The sequence below is a fragment of the Sapajus apella genome, unplaced genomic scaffold (assembly GCF_009761245.1).
Source record: "Sapajus apella isolate SASKATOON/1434 unplaced genomic scaffold, GSC_monkey_1.0 scaffold18, whole genome shotgun sequence".
NCBI lineage: Eukaryota > Metazoa > Chordata > Mammalia > Primates > Cebidae > Sapajus > Sapajus apella.
In genome coordinates, this window is record NW_022436958.1 from 12,965,628 (window position 1) to 12,983,042 (window position 17,415).

General features: G+C 40.2%; 1 protein-coding gene and 1 pseudogene across 3 annotated transcripts in view; one reads left to right on the forward strand and one right to left on the reverse strand.

Annotated features, from left to right (window-relative positions):
* LYPD6B (LY6/PLAUR domain containing 6B) overlaps positions 1–17,415 on the forward strand; it is a 198,132-nt gene that overhangs the window by 20,982 nt on the left and 159,735 nt on the right. The window lies entirely within an intron of this gene.
* Positions 5,846–7,284, reverse strand: LOC116557144 (annotated as a pseudogene).

A 17,415-nucleotide genomic window follows, 5' to 3' on the forward strand; every position in this document is an offset into this window, starting at 1 on the left:
ATGCCAGGTGCGGTGGCTCATGTTGGTAATCCCACCACTTTGGGAGGCTGAGGTGAGTGGATCACCTGAGGTCAGGAGTTCAAGATCAGCCTGGCTAACATGGTGAAACCCTGTCTCAACTAAAAATGCAAAAAAAAATTAGCGGAGTGTGGTGGCAGCTGCCTGTAATCCCAGCTACTCGGGAGGCTAAGGCAGGAGAATTGCTTGAACTCAGTTCAAGTGAGCTGAGATCATGCCATTGTACTCCACCCTGGGCAACAAGAGCAAAGCTCCGTCTCAAAAATAATAATAATAAATAAAAAGAGAAGGGATTACAAACATGAGGACTTCCTCAACTCCAGAGGAACCTCTCTCAGCCATTCTTCCCCTACATGGAAAAGCAACAGGAAAATGAAAGCTTAAGTTATAAAACCAAGCCAAATGTATACCTTAGATGTGATAGTTTTTTTTTTCTTGGAGTAGTTGCTTCTAAAAGGCAACATTCAAAATAACCACTGCAAGAATAGACATGCCAAAATCTTAATGGTGCAATGCTATTTTGTTGAATAAAAAATAGGGCTGAATAATGACAAATCGTAGCTATGCAAGTGAAGAAAAAGATCATGTCTTGTGCTTCAGGGTGTGAATTAATGGCAAAAATCTGTCTGTAGTCAGTAGGGGAGATGAATTCAAATGAAAACTTACAGTGATACATGTTCTTTTTTTTGTTAAGCATCATTTGTGGCTGGAGTCCTGAAATAGTTTGTCTAATGGTAAACTTTCCTGAGTATCCACTGTAAGCCAGACTCAGTAAAGAAGAAGCTGCAAGGTTCACCAAGTCCCTCCTTCCCTCTCTTCCTCTCTCTCTCTTCCTTCCTTCCCTATTAAGCACAGCCTTTCCAGTTCAGGAACTTATATCTTAATGGGAATGGCAAGATGCAGACATTAGAAACCTAACAACAAGTGCAAATTTATATGGTACCTATTGTGTATGTCAGGTTTCTAATATATCTGGAGGAAAATCATTAGAGTGGAAACAATGGTGCTAAATCTTGACCAAATTAAACAATGAATTTTACTTCTTTCTTTTGCCTGTATTTTTCTCAGGTCAAGGGGTGTTAGTTTCAGTTGTTTCAGGGTCAGAATAACATTGCCACCCAAGAAGTAGCCCCTCCCCATAACACTGTTGAATTCAAACAGTAGTTGATGACTCAGCTACCATATACTTATATACCCTGCAATTACATTGTCAAAATCTTCTCCTGAATAGGGAGGATCGATTTTAACAGGAATTCTTAGCTGACTGGTGCTCCACTGAGGTTGAAATGGCTTGATAATGATTTGATTTATTGATAATGTCTTACTGATATTTCTTAAAAAGCTGCTATGTATATTTGGGTTTTTACTTTGAGGTGTTTGTGTCATATTTTAAAAGTGAATTAGAATAATTTGCCAAATACATGTAGCTCAAATGTGCTAAAGTTTTCAAAATAAATTAATGAGAAAGGATTATTCAATACAAGGGTTGAACATAGTAAAGTATCAATGTAGAACCACCAAACATGCCATATCCCAGAAATAGACTCCAAAGGGTTGAATATTGCAAATCAAATTATAGGAAAAGTAGCAGAAAATATAATATGTATTATGTTTGTGCAGGAATGACAATTTCTATGGCTTTAAAGCAAAAGAAGCAACTATCAGGGAAAAAGCCAACAACTTTGAATATTTTAATTTAAAACTTATTTTTTTAAATATATATTTTATTGCATTTAAGGTTTTGGGGTACATGTGAAGAACATGAATTAAAAACTTCTATATGAAAGACTGGGACAATTCACAGTAAATTTGGGACACATCAATGATTAGCAATATGTTATAACTGGAACATATCACTAAGTCAAATGCCGAAGAAAAGGGCCGGGGCCATAACAGATAGATATGGAATATAATAGCTACCATTTATTGTATATTTTTTCATGCCCATATAGACTTACAAAATCTGATTATACCAATTGCTTTTTATACAAAATGTTTTGTAACCAGCTTTTCTGATATGGCAGCACAGACTGTGTTACTATCTAGCCTTCTAAAACTTAGTTTTAAAAGTGAAGCCCTATTTTGCCTATGTTTTCAATGCTGTGTGTTAAGGCTATGGAAAACTAACTTAGGGTGACTTTTCTACTTATGAAGTCATGGTTAGAGTTATGGTTATGGACACCCCCTTGAATGAAACAGTGATTTACAAAGAAGTGCATTTCATACTGCTTTTATCAACAGTTTTATAGGTAGCATTCGCCACTAAAACCTGTTTTAGCAAAAGAGAAAATATCATTTGAGATCCCACACTTTTGACAACATGTCATCAGTTATCTTTAAAGGCTTCAGTAAAAGAGACATGTTAATTACAATTCCTGTGAGCATCTTGAGATAGCAATGACTATAGTATTATATTAGGGCACTTTGTCAAGCATGTCATTCCCTTATCTTGCTTTTATAGCAGAGGAAATAAAGGCACTAGAGACATATCTTTGAGGTCACACAACAAGTTAACAGCGGATAAACATTAGAACCGGCAGCTCCAGAATTCCCACTGTGTGTAATTAGCTCACCGCAGGCAGGAAATGACAGCACTGGGAATAAATGGCAGATGTGGAGTTTGGGGACTTGGAGGCTGGTGGGAATTCTCTGTGCTCATCTGAATGGTTAATTAAGTTAGTTCCTCTCAGGGGCTGTTACTGCCTGGAACATGGAGGCCTCTCAGCCAGTTACCTTGTTCCTTAGGGTGCAAGGAAACATGATGGTCACCCTCTGGTGCTTTCATGGGCTGGCTAGGTGGAGGAGTTTGAGTGGGGCCTGAGTAATTTCTTAGGCACTGTAGTCTCTTACTGAGGTTTTGTGTAGTTTCCGAGTGTGATTTTGGCATTGGCTCCCAGAGGACTTTGATGTGTCTGGGGAGTGCATGGTTGGGAGTGAAAGGGCAGGGACTGCATGGACTATTTTTAAGTTCACCCTCTCTCCCTCTTGGGCAGCTCATGGAGTGTATATCTGCCTTCTTTGTCTCCTTATAAGTGATAGTTACTGAATTCATGGACTACCTCCTGTTCTTAGACACCCAAAATCATTGTAGGAAACAATGTGGTGTTTGAAGGCTGTCAAAAGACTGGCTAAGTGTGTAGAGAATTCTAGAGAGGGTAGAGGCAATCTGCCAAGTTCCATCAGATGCTCTAACAAGCTTGTTAGTCCTGGAATCACGATCTTAATTTCACTGACCCCCTAGTAAGGACATGACTAAGCATTCAATCACCAAGGATTGATTAGAGAGAAATGAGTCTGTGCTCCTGCTTTAGAATTCTGAAAGAAGGTGGAATCTTGAGTTCACTTCCTCTTCTGCTCAGTCTAGAATGAGCATGGCATGCTTCCTAGGAGAGAACTCAAGCTAGAATGCAGTCACTTCCTGTTGCATCAAATCTGGTTACTCAAAGTGAGCCGGATTGATTGGCAGCATCAATACCACTTGAGAGCTTGTTAAAATGCAGATTACCAGGTTCTATCACCTGTGGGGGTCTTGTGTGTGTGTGTGTGTGTGTGTGTGTGTGTGTGTGTGTGTGTTACAACACAACTTAGTTATTTATTGATTTTTGAGGCAAGGTTTTGCTCTGTTGCCCAAGTTGGAGTGCAGTGGCACTATCTCTGCTTACTGCAATCTCTACCTCCCAGGCTCAAGCAATCCTCTTGCCTCAGCCTTCCAAGTAGCTGGGACTACAGGTGCATGCCACTGTGCCTGGCCATATTTTTTGTGTTTTTTGTAGACACTGGGCTTCTTCTTGTTACTCAGGCTTGTTTCTAACTCCTGAGCTCAAGAGATCTGCCCACCTTGGCCTCCCAAAGTGTTGGGATTACAGGCCTGAGCCTGTAATAAAATAAATTTTATATATAGGAAAAAGCTGCTAGTTCTTGGGCTATAGTTCACTGGACCATGGTACAGACTGGGCAGTACCATTTTTGGCTACACATTTGTGTCTTGTGTCTAGAGAACCTATGTTCTATTTATCATTATGTGTTCCCTTTTTAAAAAAATTTCAACTTCTATTTCAGATTTGGGGGTATATGTGCAAGTTTGTTACATGGGTTTATTGCAGGATGCTGAGGTTTGGGGTACAATTGATCTTGACACCCAGATAGTGAGGATAGTACTTACCTTTGTACCCCTTCCTTCCTCTCCCCTTTAGTAGTCCCATGTCTATTGTAGCCATCTTTGTTTCCATGTGTATCTTTATTCCCAATATGTAGGTCTCACTTCTAAGAGAGAACATGCAGTATTGGGTTTTCTATTCCATGTTAATTTGCTTAGGATAATGGCCTCCAGCTGCATTCAGGTTCCTGCAGAGGACACAATTTCCTTCTTTTTAATGGCTGCCTACTATTCCTATCACCAGTATTTTAACACACTCTCCAGGTGGTTCTTATGCCTGCTCCAGTTTGAGAAGCACTGGTATGTAGTGTGTAAATGATTTATCTGGGACAGGCTGCATGATTAGTGATGATATTTTATCATCATATTTTCCTGATCATTTTTATATTTATACTTTATGACCCTTAATAAACATTTTAATCTTTGGATGTTTTAATCATTTAAACATCTTTTAAAAAGTTGTTATTGGCTGGGTGTGGTGGCTCACACCTGTAATCTTAGCACTTTGGGAGGCCGAGGCAGGTGGTTCATGAGGCCAAGAGATAGAGACCACCCTGGCCAACATGGTGAAACCCCATCTGTACTAAAAGTACAAAAATTAGCTGGGCGTAGTGGTGTGCACCTGTAGTCCCAGCTACCGGGGAGGATGAGGCAGCAAAATCGCTTGAACCCAGGAGGCGGAGGTTGCAGTGAGCCAAGATCAGGCCACTGTACTCCAGCCTGGTGACAGAGTGAGACTCCATCTCAAAAAAAAAAGTTGCTTTCCATTATCAATGAGTACATGCTATGAGAGCGTCAGAGAATACAGAAAAGTCAAAAGCAATTTGTCCCTCTAGAATATTTATTGATAACATTTTAAAAGTGTATATATTTTTCTTATCTTTTCTATGTCTAACTTTTTAAAACTTCATTTTTTTTCTGATCGTAGGCATTACATATTATCCTTGTAGGGCGATAAAGTGGTACTATATAGTCTTTACTTCTTTCCTTTGGTTTGAGGGAATTCTCTTAGATAATCTTTGTTTTAAAAGATTTTTTTCCTCTAATTTTTATTTAAATTTTATACAATTTAGGAAGATTCCTGGTATAATTATTAATGTCTCAAATAGTTATTTTGCCATCAGAATGGAGACTTTATTCTCTTCTTTTTTGCAATAGAAAAATTTATTTGACTACTCACTGGTAGCATGTATTCTGTATTATATATGAATCTTCTTTGACCAAAACTTTCTGGAGAGTAGAAAAGCTTTTGCTTTGGAAGGATGCAAACTGGCCCGTTAGGAGGGGAGAGGGAGGGAATGGTCTCAACAGGAAGTCCTGTTTTTCCGAGGTGAGTGGGGAACACCTCACCGCTGTGAGGATGGAGGTTTTGTTTTTTTTGGCTTCTTTGCTAAGACTGGAAAAATGCAAGCTAGAATGAATCTTTGCCCAAAACTCTGCTTTGTAAGGGAGTTTGAAAAGAAATCAGCATGTAATTTTTAACCTCTGTAGAATAGCTGGCTTGTGTTTGAGGCAGGGCAGGAGAAATCTGGTCGTGGTTTTTCCTGCAGCCTTTTTACCATGCTTTGTTTTGGAATATGCCATTGCCCTCAATAACGCAGAATGTATTATGTTAAGTAAAAAATTTGGTACATTTCTTATGTCCACAGGTTAGACTCTTTCTCCAAGTCTAGTTATTCCAAGAGTAATTGATACAACTTACCATTGAGAGGAACACAGTTCAGAAACTAAAGTAACAAACAAATATTTCTGAATTTTCAAGCTTCATTTACATCTTTTAGAGAACATTAGTAACACCTTTTTTTGGAGTTAATATTTTATTATTATCCAGATGCAGTTGGGTATATAGTCTCCATACTTTATACTTTTTGTAAATAAAAAAATTACAAATTTTAAATAGCCAAAGGTTGGTTATGTTTTCAAGAAGACATGATTAGACTAATTCATTAATGGTGGCTTCAAGATTTTCCTTATTATTATAGCTCTAGAAAATTCACCTACCTTTTGTCCCTTCTTATAAAACTAGGTTGGCTTGCATTTGACTTCACACTCTGAAGCAACATCCTGACAGTCACCCACATGTACTTCAAGGAATACCATGTTGGAATACTTTTCAGAGAGGGGATAAAAGAAAGTCTTGATCATTTTGCAAGGCCCACACCATGGGGCTGAGAAGTCACCTACTGCAAGTTTTATTGCCTGCAGCTTCCAAGGCTTCCTGAAATGCAAACTTATGCTCAGTTTGTTCTACCGTTTTGGCTGTTGGGGTCTTCTAAGTAACATTTCTAAAAAGTATCTCTTCTGCCTTTTGTTCCACACTGTTCCAGATGGCTTCTTCTTCAAACTAATTTTTACTTGCCTGTCCATACCTTTCTGAAGTTTCAGCTGCTTCCCCCACAACCCCACCCCGAAGTTCTTTATTATGTATACTTTTTTTTTTTTTTTTAAAGTTTTGGTGTAACTTCCAAACAGGGAGAGCCAGAAAAGTGACTCAGCCACAGGAATGTGTCCATTTTGTGGGTGAGCTGGTGGGGGTGGCCTCGGGAGAACCTGATGGAGACAGAATTATGGCTAGTCATTCACAATCATAACTTTTTTTGACATTTTAAGTTTTTCTTACCATCACACAAAATATCCATGTAACATAATAACTAATTTTGTTACACAGGACATTTCTTGTAGTGCTGCTTTTTGCCTTGGTAACATAGACTGTGTATACCTAAGAAAAGTGGAGTCACTGCAGTAGAATTGCTTAGAAATGTTTTGTAATGGAAAACTGTTTATGTGATAAACTAGGTTGATTAGGATTGAATAGAATTGGAAGATAGCAGATCTTAAGGTACCACCCCAAAGCCTGCTGCTGTGTCACAGACCTTGGCTGATAGTGTCTTATTTATGTTGAGAAGCTGGTTGGGCAGGAAGGATGTGTGGTCTGGATATTGCATGAGCCAGCTTGGCATTTAAATTTGCCAAAGACTTTGAAGCATTGCCACATTTCAAAAAGTCCCTGGGATAAATTTCAACATTCCCATCTCCTATAACTCTGCATATTATTATTGTTAGCTCACATGACGTCTTTTCACAGCATCGCTGGGCACCCAGTGGTCCATGGTGCTGAGCAGTGTCTCCTACTGTGAAGCCTGGTCCCAGTCCTGCAGAAGCTTACACTCAAAGCCATGAACAGTTTTCATTTTTATTAATAGAAGCTTAAGAGCTTTCCCCAGGCAAATATGTTGGCTACCTGTAAAACTTTCTTTTTTTTTAAATTGCAGGGGTGGGTGGTGTGTGTGTGTATGTACATGTGTGTGTATGTGAATTGTCTATCATGAAGTATATAAATTCTTGGAAGAAGAACAGCTGGAGAGTTGTGAGTAAATGAAAATTTGGTAAACAGGTGGCTTTTCTGAGATTAGTAAAAATGTGTATGTTTTGGAAGCAAAGCGCTGTAGGGTCTTGCTCCCTGCTTCTATTCCTTCTCTGTCTCCCAGTGAGCACCAGGCTCCACCACACTGGCCTCCTGAATGTTCCTCAACACGCCAGCCATGCTCTGCCACAGGACCGGGGCATTTCACTCTCCTCCTCCTGCAAGACTCTTCCCCACTTCCCTGCAAGGCTGGCTTTTCCACTTTCTTCAAATAGTGGCTTCTTTCTGAGGATATTTTTGGCTACTCATCTACAGGTTTATTCCTTCTGCTGGAGCTTTGGGATTTCATACCCTGCTTCTTAATATTTCTTCTCTTTAGCACTTATTAATATCTAACACACTATAAATTTTTAACCTCTTTATTTTATTGATCTCCTTCCCCTCTCATAAACGTTCCTGAGAGTATGTTAATTGTATTTCCCATGATACTCCCAGTGCCTGGAATAGTGCCTGGATCATCATAAGTGCTCAATAAATGATGGCTGAATAGAAGGAGGGAAGGAAGAATTGTTGTGAATGACTCTTGTTGGCTTCTGTTCATCATAACTGACCTCCATATTTAGACAACCCATTGTAAGCTAGCAATCAGCTTATTCACTATACAGAACATGCTGTGATTTGAGGTGTTCTCGCAGGCTTCTTGGTTGGTAAGCATAGGAAGTAGACTTTCATTAGTACCAGGTGTATAGAGGCATGTTCTGTGAAACCAGTAAACACCTCTCTCTCTACATGATTGTACTATTTCATACATTTCCAAGAAGTCAACAGGTAGTAACAGATGCAGCCTGATTGATTTCTGGGAGGGTAATGACAGAGCATATTTGCTGTGGGATAGGTAAATGGAATCCTTGGCACTGCAATTCCATTATCTTTTGTCTACAGATAAAAGGTGTATGACTTACTTATCATTTAATTCCACGCCCGGCATTAGGAGGACTGATAGGTGAGGGGCTAGGAGGAGAGGGCCTTGTGCATGGCTTTGTAAATAGCGATAAAGCAGTGGGAATGTAAAACTCGGCTTGGCAGGGTCTGCCTGGGATTTTGCTGAGTCCATAGCAATACTTAATTAACTGTGCAAACATTCATTCAAGATAAGACTATAACAGTTGCCTTGGGGAAAATTCTTTGAGTCAATATTTGTTTGATCTTTTGTATAGTATTTTGGCTTTGCTGTTCATGCTATAGCAAAGCTCCTGTTATAAATGCTGTTTTCAGGGATTTGCTGTATTTGCATACCAGGTCAGTCCTGGGAGAGGTAAAGGATTGGAATCACTGTTTAAATAGAAGTTCTAAGGGTTTTCAAACGAATCTTTAAAAGTTGAAATACTTTGTTTCAATCAGTTGTCAAATAATCATTAAAAACCTGGAGTCAGCACACTGGGAAATCCCACAATGCAGGATAAGCTCTTTGCCTTCAGTTTGCTTATACTCTAGCTGTAGAAATAAGGCTTGAATCGGTAGATATGATAGAAGGTATGTATACTAAATAGTAACAATGGCTGTGATTTCCTGGACACTTAGCGATGACTTAGCACTGTCCTAGTACTTTTCTAAGCATTCAATGAACTAATTCATTTAATTCTCCCAGTAGTCCAAGGAGGCAGGTGCTTTTGGTTAGTGTGACGTTTTGCACAGAATAAACGATGTTGTTTGGAGAAAGAGAAGACCAGGGAATCAAAGAGCCACGAAGGAAAACTTCAAGGACAAGGTCTCTCAGTCCAGATGTTAAAGACTGGGAGGCAAATGGCTCGCAGTGGGAAGAAGAAAAGGGGCATAATGGCATTGGTTGTTTTGCTGATAACATCCCTTTTCTCTCTTGAGTGTTGTTTTGCCATTTCTTTTTTTTTTTTTTTCTTGTTTTGTCGCCCAGGCTGGAGTACAGTGGCGTGATCTCAGTTCACTACAACCTTTGCCTCCCAGGTTTAAGTGACCATCCTGCCTCAGCCTCCTGAGTAGCTGGGATTACAGGCACAGGCCACTACACCTGGCTAATTTTTGTATTTTTGGTAGAGACAGAGTTTTGGTATGTTGGCCAGGCTGGTCTTGAACTCCTGATCTCAAGTGATCTACCCTCGTCAGTCTCCTAATGTTTTATTGTTTTACCCTTTCTTGACTTTCAGCACATTGCCTCTGGTGAAGAGGACAACAAACAAACACATAAGTAAACATACAGGATGTCAGTGTAATAAATGCTATGAAGGATAAGACAGGAAAGGGAGAATGCTGGGGTGGTGAAAGAGGGGATTTGTAATTTATTTTTATTTATTTATTTTTGATACAGTTTCACTCTGTTGCCCAGGTTGGAGTACAGTGGTGTGATCTCAGCTTGCTGCAGCCTCTACCTCCCAGGTTTAAGTGATTCTTGTGCCTCAGCCTCCTGAGTGGTTGGGATTACAGGTGCGTACCGCCGTGGCTGGCGAATTTTTGTGCTTTTAGTAGAGATGGTGTTTCACCATGTTGGCCAGGCTGGTCTCAAATTCCTGACCTCCAGTGATCTAACCTTGGCTTTGGCCTCCCAAAGTGCTGGGATTACAGGTTTGAGCCACTGTGCCCAGCCCTGATTTGCAATGTTAAATAGGGTGATTAGGAAAGCCTGAGACATTTGAGTGAGGATGGAAGGAGGAGAGAAAAAATGCTGTGAAGGTACTTATGGGACGAGCCTTCTGGGCAGAGGCAACACCAAGTGCAAAGACCCTGGGGTGTGAACTTAACCTCGTTTATTCAAGGAACACCAAGGAGACCAGAGTGGCTGGAGAATAGGGAGCAGGGAGAAAGGTAAGAGGTGAGGTCTTCATGGATAATGCATGCCCACTCACTGCTGGGTTTAATGATGATGATAATGATGAGGGAGAAGGAGCTGTAGAGAGTTTTTGAGTGAGTAGAAGGGCAGGCTGGCAGCTGTCACTGCTTTCTACAACCCCGTGCAGTTGTAGCTTCTCTTGCTTTTCAGTAGTAGGCCCCGCCCAGTGTATCTCTTGGTCTCTGACCCATTGCTGATGTGGGCAGAGGCACCCTGACAGCCTCATACCCATTAGCTGGAGGTGGAAAACCAGCAGAAGCCCTGAGTGAGAGAAGGTACGTGCCCTCCACCCTCATGGTGTTTTCTCGGCCCGTGTTTCTGAGTTTTTTCTTCGATCTCCTGCTGTTACGATATGCCGGCTGGGTCTTGGCATCTGCCTTGTTCTTGCCATCTGTCCAAGCCCACTGCTGTGATGCTGGGAGGCAGTGTGGGTTCTGGGCTGTGTCCTGCAGCTGTGTGGGACTCTGTGCTGAGTAGAGCATTAGGAAGATCTGCTGTGCTGCTGAGACCTCCTTTTCTTCCACTCAGTGCTTTCTTTTGCTTATGGTCCTACCACTGCTGCATCTCCTTGGATGACAGACTTGGGGATCCAAGTGGGCATAGGTGCCTGCACTTCTATAGGTATCTGCTGGACGATCACCAAAACTCTGGAGGCAGGGTGATGCACTCAGGTGCCCTCCAGCCTGGATTTGCCTGTCTCTGATCCTTTCCCTTTAGCCCATGTTGCTGATCCTCCGAGTTACAATTAGAAGCGAAATGAAAGAGAGAGAGAGGACGGCAACCTCGAGCGAGGGTGTGGAGACCCAGACCAGGGTGATGGCCGTACTAAGGGAGAAGGAGGGCAGAAGTGAGGGGTCTGGGGAAGAAAGCCTCAACAGACCATGGTCCATTGGCTTATGGAGACTCAATAGAAAATTGGAGCCCATACAAGCATCTAAGGGTCAATATTAATCCAGAAGTCGCAAATGCAATGAGTGTTTTCAGAGAGTCTTATAGCCAAGACATGAGCAAGTTACATAAAGAAGATGTGTCTGCTGTGGAGGCCTGTGAGTGTCCAGGTGGGGCAGATCAATGTCGGTTCATGTCAGAGGCTCAAGTGAATATTTACTCAAAGGGTCAACCACAGAGCCACTTTTGTGATGGCACACATGCACACACACACACATGCATGCACACATGCACATGCACATACACACGGTGCTCTCTCTTATTCTCTCCTTTGATTTCTGATTTTAGTTGCAGTTACTTCTATATAGACCTAAAACATCACCTTTAATGCCCTTAAATGGAATAATTTTAGCACATATAGGCCTGATTCTCCAATGTACAGAGCACAGGTTGAGGTGATAGGAAGTTCTCTGAGGTTTTCTCCATGCTTCTAGCAACAAGAACTTGACTTCTAAGGGCACACACAGAGGCTTTGGCAATCAACTGTGAATCAAGGTGTGCTGATGGGCCCTTCCAGCCTCAGAGAAGAGTAATTGGGCTGAAAAAATGTTATTATAGTAAAAATATAATATTGCCATGATCTTAGAAGATGGCGAAATGAAGGTATGTTCCCTCTTTGAAGAAAAATGTTAACTAAGTGGTCTCTCCAGGCATACCACTTACTTTCCTGGGAAATGGATTAATTTGAGTTAACATTTATTGAGCTTCCAGAATATCCTATGAAATCCTTTAAATTTTAAAAATACAATTTATTTTCCGAATGGGTAATTTACTCATATGGTTCAATATTTAAAAGTCGAAAAGAATGTACAGTGAGAATCCCCCACCCCATCTTACCTCCTCCAGGCAGCTAGTTTTTTTTTGCCACAAGGCAACCCATATTAGCAGTTTCTTACATGTTTTGTTAATATACCATATCGTGTGCTCAGTCAGTGCTAATAATCTTAAGGAAAGCAGAGTGCCTTTTCTTTTTTTAAAGGCTGTATTTCACTAAACACAGTGAGTCAATCATTCATATAGACCTGTATTTTAGAAACTTTTATTATAAATCCAATGAGTACATAATTCCTAGATGCCCCATAAACTTTATGTTTTTGATTTTTTTTTCTATTTTTTTCCCAATTTATTTATTTTATTGCATTTTAGGTTTTGGGGTACATGTGAAGAACATGCAAGATTGTTGCATAGGTACACACGTGGCAGTATGATTTGCTGCCCTCCTCCCCATCACCTACATCTGGCATCTCTCCCCAAATCCCCACCACCAAACATCCCTCCCCTATTTCCCCCCAACAGACCCCATTGTGTAGTGCTCCCCTCCGTGTGTCCATGTGTTCTCATTGTTCAACACCCGTCTATGAGTGAAAACATGTGGTGTTTGATCTTCTGCTTTTCTGTCAGTTTGCTGAGAATGATGGTTTCCAGGTTCATCCATGTCCCTACAAAGGACACAAACTCATCGTTTTTGATGGCTGCATAATATTCCATGGTGTATATGTGCCACATTTTCCGTGTTCAGTCTATCCTCGATGGGCATTTGGGTTGGTTCCAGGTCTTTGCTACTGTAAACAGTGCTGCAATGAACATTCGTGTGCACGTGTCCTTATAGTAGAATGATTTATAATCCTTTGGATATATACCCAGTAATGGGATTGCTGGGTCAAATGGAATTTCTATTTCTAGGTCCTTGAGGAATCGCCACACTGTCTTCCACAATGGTTGAACTAATTTACACTCCCACCAACAGTGCAAAAGTGTTCCTATTTCTCAACATCCTCTCCAGCATCTGTTGTCTCCAGATTTTTTAATGATTGCCATTCTAACTGGCATGACATGGTATCTCAATGTTGTTTTGATTTGCACTTAGCTGATGACCAGTGATGATGAGCATTTTTTCGTATGTTTGTTGGCCACATGTATGTCTTCTTTTGTAAAATATCTGTTCATATCCTTTGCCCACTTTTGAATGGGCTTGTTTGTTTTTTTCTTGTAAATCCATTTTAGTTCTTTGTAAATTCTGGGTATCAGCCCTTTGTCAGATGGGTAGACTGCAAAAATTTTTTCCCATTCTGTTGGTTGCCAATTCACTCTAATGACTGTTTCTTTTGCTGTGCAGAAGCTGTGGAGTTTGATTAGGTCCCATTTGTCTATTTTGGCTTTTGTTGTCAATGCTTTTGGTGTTTTCGTCATGAAGTCCTTGCCTATACCTATGTCCTGAATGGTTTTGCCTAGATTTTCTTCTATGGTTTTTATGGTGTTAGGTCTTATGTTTAAGTCTTTAATCCATCTGGAGTTAATTTTAGTGTAAGGTGTCAGGAAGGGGTCCAGTTTCTGCTTTCTGCACATGGCTAGCCAGTTTTCCCAACACCATTTATGAAACAGGGAATTCTTTCCCCATTGCTTGTCTTTGTCTGGTTTGTCAAAGATCAGATGGTTGTAGATATGTTATGGTTCCTCCAAGGCCTCTGCTCTGTTCCATTGGTCTACACCTCTGTTTTGGTACCAGTACCATGCTGTTTTGATTACTGTAGCCTTGTAGTATAATTTGAAGTCCGGTAGTGTGATGCCTCCCTCTTTGTTCTTTTTGCTTAGAATTGACTTGGCTATGCGGGCTCTCTTTGGGTTCCATGTGAAGTTTAAGGTGGTTTTTTCCAGTTCTGTGAAGAAGGTCATTGGTAGCTTGAAGGGGATAGCGTTGAATCTGTAAATTACTTTGGGCAGTATGGCCATTTTCACGATATTGATTCTTCCTAACCATGAACATGGAATGTTTCTCCATCTGTTTGTGTCCTCTCTTACTTCGTTGAGCAGTGGCTTGTAGTTCTCCTTGAAGAGGTCCTTTACATTCCTTGTTAATTGTATTCCTAGGTATTTTATTCTCTTTGTGGCAATTGTGAATGGAAGTTTGTTCTTGATTTGGCTCTCTTTAAGTCTGTTATTGGTGTATAGGAATGCATGTGATTTTTGCACATTGATTTTGTATCCTGAGACTTTGCTGAAGTTGCTTATCAGTTTCAGGAGATTTTGGGCTGAGACGATGGGGTCTTCTAGATATACAATCATGTCGTCTGCAAATAGAGACAATTTGACTTCCTCCTTTGCTATTTGAACACATTTTATTTCTTTTTCTTGCCTGATTGCTCTGGCTAGAACTTCTAGTACTATATTGAATAGGAGTGGTGAGAGAGGGCATCCTTGTCTAGTACCAGATTTCAAGGGGAATGCTTCCAGTTGTTGCCCATTCAGTATGATATTGGCTGTTGGTTTGTCGTAAATAGCTTTTATTATTTTGAGATACGTTCCATCCATACCTAGCTTATTGAGGGTTTTTAGCATAAAGGGCTGTTGAATTTTGTCAAAGGCCTTCTCTGCATCAATTGAGATAATCATGTGGTTTTTGTGTTTGGTTCTGTTTATGTGGTGAATTACGTTTATAGACTCGCATATGTTGAACCAGCCTTGCATCCCCGGGATGAAGCCTACTTGATCATGGTGGATAAGCTTTTTGATGTGCTGTTGCAATTGGCTTGCCAGTATTTTATTGAAGATTTTTGCATCTATGTTCATCATGGATATTGGCCTGCAGTTTTCTTTTCTTGTTGAGTCTCTGCCAATTTTTGGAATCAGGATGATGTTGGTCTCATAAAATGATTTGGGAAGAATTCCCTCTTTTTGTATTGTTTGGAACAGTTTCAGAAGGAATAGTACCAGCTTCTCTTTGTATGTCTGGTAGAATTCAGCTGTGAACCCATCTGGACCTGGGCTTTTTTTGGGTGGTAAGCTCTTAATTGCTGCTTCAACTTCAGCCCTTGTTATGGGTCTGTTCAGGGTTTCGGCTTCTTCCTGGTTTAGGCTTGGCAGGAGGCAAGTGTCCAGGAATTTATCCATTTCTTCCAGGTTTACTAGTTTATGTGCATAGAGCTGTTTGTAATAATCTCTGATGATGGTTTGAATTTCTGTGGAATCTGTGGTGATATCCCCTTTATCATTTTTTATTGCATCAATTTGGTTATTCTCTCTTTTCTTTTTTATTAATCTGGCTAGTGGTCTGTCTATTTTGTTGACCTTTTCAAAAGACCAGCTCTTGGATTTATTGATTTTTTGAAGGGCTTTTTGTGTCTCTATCTCCTTCAGTTCTGCTCTGATCTTAGCTATTTCTTGTCTTCTGCTAGACTTTGAGTTTTTTTGATCTTGCTCCTCTAGCTCTTTTTTGAAGCTAGGGTATCAATTTTCGATCTCTCCTTTCTTCTCATGTGGGCACTTATTGCTATATATTTTCCTCTAGAGACTGCTTTAAATGTGTCCCAGAGATTCTGGTATGTTGTGTCTTCATTCTCGTTGGTTTCAAAGAACGTCTTTATTTCTGTCTTCATTTCGTTGTTTATCCAGTCAACATTCAAGAGCAGGTTGTTCAGTTTCCATGAAGCTGTGCGGTTCTGGGTTAGTTTTTGCATTCTGAGTTCTAACTTGATTGCACTGTGGTCTGAGAGACTGTTTGTTATGATTTCCGTTCTTTTGCATTTGCTGAGGAGTGATTTACTCCCAATTATGTGGTCAATTTTAGAGTAGGTGTGATGTGGTGCTGAGAGGAATGTATATTTTGTTGATTTGGGGTGGAGAGTTCTGTAAATGTCTATTAGGTTTGCTTGGTCCAGGTCTGAGTTCAAGTCCTGGATATCCTTGTTAATTTTCTGTCTGGTTGATCTGTCTAATATTGGCAATGGGGTGTTAAAGTCTCCCACTATAATTGTGTGGGAGTCTAAGTCTCTTTGTAAGTCATTAAGAACTTGCCTTATGTATCTGGGTGCTCCTGTATTGGGTGCGTATATATTTAGGATCATTAGCTCTTCTTGCTGCATTGATCCTTTTACCATTATGTAATGTCCTTCTTTGTCTCTTTTGAACTTTGTTGCTTTAAAGTCTAATTTATCAGAGATGAGAATTGCAACTCCTGCTTTTTTTTTTGCTCTCCATTTGCTTGGTAAATCTTCCTCCATCCCTTTATTTTGAGCCTTTGTGTATCCTTGCATGTGAGATGGATTTCCTGGATACAGCACACCGATGGGTTTTGTCTTTTTATCCAATTTTCCAGTCTGTGTCTTTTGATTGGGGCATTTAGTCCATTTACATTTAGGGTTAATATTGTTATGTGTGAATTTGATACTGCCATTTTGGTGCTAGCTGGCTGTTTTGCCCATTAGTTGATGCAGATTCTTCATTGTGTTGATTCTGTTTACCATGTGGCATGTTTTTGGAGTGACTGGTACTGGTTGTTACTTTATATGTGTAGAGCCTCTTTCAGGAGCTCTTGTAAAGCTGGCCTGGTGGTGACGAAATCTCTGAGTACTTGCATGTTCACAAAGGATTTTATTTTTCCTTCACTTATGAAGCTTCGTTTGGCTGGATAGGAGATTCTGGGTTGAAAGTTCTTTTCCTTAAGGATGTTGAATATTGACCCCCACTCTCTTCTGGCTTGTAGGGTTTCTGCTGAGAGATCTGCTGTGAGTCTGATGGGCTTCCCTTTATGGGTAACCCAACCTTTCTCTCTGTCTGCCCTTAGTATTTTCTCCTTCATTTCGACCCTGGTGATTCTGACAATTATGTGCCTTGGGGTTGCTCTTTATGCTTTTGATTTTTAAATTCAGAAATCTTCTTTCTCCTCTCATTCCCTCCCTTTTTATAAATTGTTCTCAAGTCTTTGGCACTCACTGTTGCTTCCTTGTGAGCAGTGCCATTGCTGATTGGATAAGTGGTAAACAAATATCATAGTAACAGAAAAATGTAGACACAGCCAATCAAATTTAGATCGACTGTTTCTATTTAGATGGATCTATATGTTTATGGCTGTGGTTTCGTGTTGTGTTTTGCAATGTGTACATTTTATTGAACACATTTCTGACCAATGTAGACTTAATGTGTATGTTTGCGTTAAATCTGTTCATGTGATGAAGTTAAGTAGTTCATAGGATACTGGAAAAAAAAACAATAACGAACTATGTTTTTCAACTCTTTAAAAGTTGTTGAACTTCTTGTGGAGAAAAGAAAAAAGAAAACTTATTTATTTTTTGT